We start from the raw sequence: 2500 nt of genomic DNA on the forward strand, positions 1-2500 counted from the left end.
TGGTGGATGACAGACAAATACCTTCCCTTGTCAAGAAAAAACCCTTCACAACAGTTGGCCAGATAAAGAAATCTCTCCAGGAGGTAGGTGTATCTGTGTCCAAGTCAACAACGAAGAGAAGACTTCACCAGAGGAAATAGAGAGGGTTCATCACAAGGTGTAAACAACTGGTGAGCCTCAAAAACAGGAAGGCCAGATTAGAGTTTGCCAAGAAACATGTAAAAGAGCCTGTGCAGTTCTGGAACAACATCTTTGGCTCAGATGAGACAAGGATCAACTTGTACCAAAATGATGGAAAGAGAAGAGTAAGGTATGCAGAAGGCAAGGAACTGCTCAAGATCCAAAGCATACCACCTCATCAGTGAAGCATGGTGGTAGTGTAGTGGCGTGGGCATGCATGGCTGTCAGTGGAACTGGATCTCTTATATTTATTGATGATGTGACAGCTGACAAAAGCAGCAGAATGAATTCTGAAGTGTTTGGGGCGATATTATCTGCTCATATTCAGCCAAATGCTTCAAATCTCATTGGACGGCGCTTCACAATGCAGATGGACAATGACTCGAAGCATACTGCGAAAGCAACCAAAGAGTTTTTTAAGGCAAAGAAGTGGATTGTTCTGCAATGGTCAAGTCAATCACCTGACCTGAATCCGATTGAGCATGAATTTCACTTGCTGAAGACAAAACTGAAGGGAAAATGCCCGAAGAACAAGCAGGAAGTGAAGACAGCTGCAGCAGAGGCCTGGCAGAGCATCACCAGGGACCAAACCCAGCGTCTGGTGATGTCTGTGTGTTCCACACTTCAGGCTGTCATTGACTGCAAAGGATTTGCAACAAAGTATTAGAAAGTGACAATTTGATTTATGATTATGTTAGTTTGTCCAATTACTTTTGGTCCCTTAAAAGGTGGAAGGCACATATAAAATGTGTTGTAATTCCTACACCGTTCACCTGATTTGGATGTAAATACCCTCAAATTAAAGCTCAAAGTCTGCACTTAAAGCACATCTTGATTGTTTCATTTCAAATCCATTATGGTGTTGTACAGAGCTGGAATACTGAAAATTGTGTCAATGTCCAAATATTTATGGACCTAACTGTATGTGCAATTAAATGCAAAAGTGAAACTTCTACATAACTTTGTCCTATGATGATGATATATGTATTATATTTGCCTTAATTTATGTAATGAAGGCAAAATAATTAAAAGTGCTGCTCTAACGTAAAATACGGGTGGTTGATCCAGATATCGGTATTATCGATACCTAGTTTAGTATTAGTATATAAGCAATATTCAAGTGTTAAGATCTATATTTTTCTTTTTCTGTTCTCATAATTGCAAAATATTTGTTGTCATTTTTGTTCAAAGTCAGTGGCTAAGTCTCTGGTAAGGCTTACACTGCAAAAAGTCAGTGTTCAAAAACAAGAGAGAAAAACAAAACAAAAATTAGGGGTATTTTATTTGAACTAAGCAAAATTATCTGCCAATAGAACAAGAAAATTTGGCTTGTCAAGACTTTCCAAAACAAGTAAAATTAGCTAACCTCAATGAACCCAAAAATACCTTAAAATAAGAATATTCTCACTAATAACAAATGCACTTTTCTTGGTAGAAAAAAAAAAAAGATACCTTTTTGCTCAATATGTTGAAAAATATTCTTAAATGAAGTAAATGCTAGTGCCATTATCTTGACATAATGATATGCGCTTGGCATTACATTTCTTGAAACCAGCAAACTTATACTAAAAACTAATTTATTGTTCTTAATGGAAAGGCAACAAGGCAACCGCTTGTTACTTTCGGGGTTTCCTAGCCGCTCAGGCAAATCATATGGTCTAAAAATGCATTTTTCCATGGATAACATGACATCATCGCGCCAAGTGCGTGCTCTTCCAGTCAATTAGTGTGCATATATACAGCCCGGCCCCCGGCCAAACATTTTTTAATTGTAGTTTTGAGGAATTTATCTGAATGTGCATGAACTATTTCTGTTCAAAATTGTTTGAAATGTTAAATGTTTAAATATTAACTGTCAGTTTACTGTACTGTGCCAACTGTACTACTATATGAGTACCTATTTTCTATTGTTTCATTGAAAATAAGACAGCAAAGTCAATTTGGCTGTCATCTGTTTTAATTATCAATCAATCAATCAATCAATGTTTATTTATATAGCCCTAAATCACAAATGTCTCAAAGGGCTGCGCAAGCCACAACGACATCCTCGGTACAGAGTCCACATAAGGGAAAGGAAAAACTCACCCCAGTGGGACGTCGATGTGAATGACTACTAATTATGAGACACAATTGTGTCAAAATCATGATTTTTTTTTTTTCATGCTTGAAATAAGAAATGATTTCTTTAAAAAAGTAGTGTTATACTTGTGAGTGTTGATGACACAGCTTTGCAACAGTTGATATTCTAGTTTCAAGCATGTTTTACTCAATATAGGTCATCAAATCTTAGCAACAAGCTGTAATATCTTACTGAGATCAT

The 2500-nt window shown here is 36.7% G+C and overlaps 1 protein-coding gene across 2 annotated transcripts in view; it reads left to right on the top strand.

Annotated features, from left to right (window-relative positions):
- Positions 1–2500, top strand: part of gba1 (glucosylceramidase beta 1) — a 28556-nt gene that overhangs the window by 18511 nt on the left and 7545 nt on the right. The gene's annotated exons all lie outside the window — the stretch shown is intronic.

Source organism: Nerophis lumbriciformis, linkage group LG21 (assembly GCF_033978685.3).
Source record: "Nerophis lumbriciformis linkage group LG21, RoL_Nlum_v2.1, whole genome shotgun sequence".
Classification (NCBI taxonomy): Eukaryota; Metazoa; Chordata; class Actinopteri; order Syngnathiformes; family Syngnathidae; genus Nerophis; species Nerophis lumbriciformis.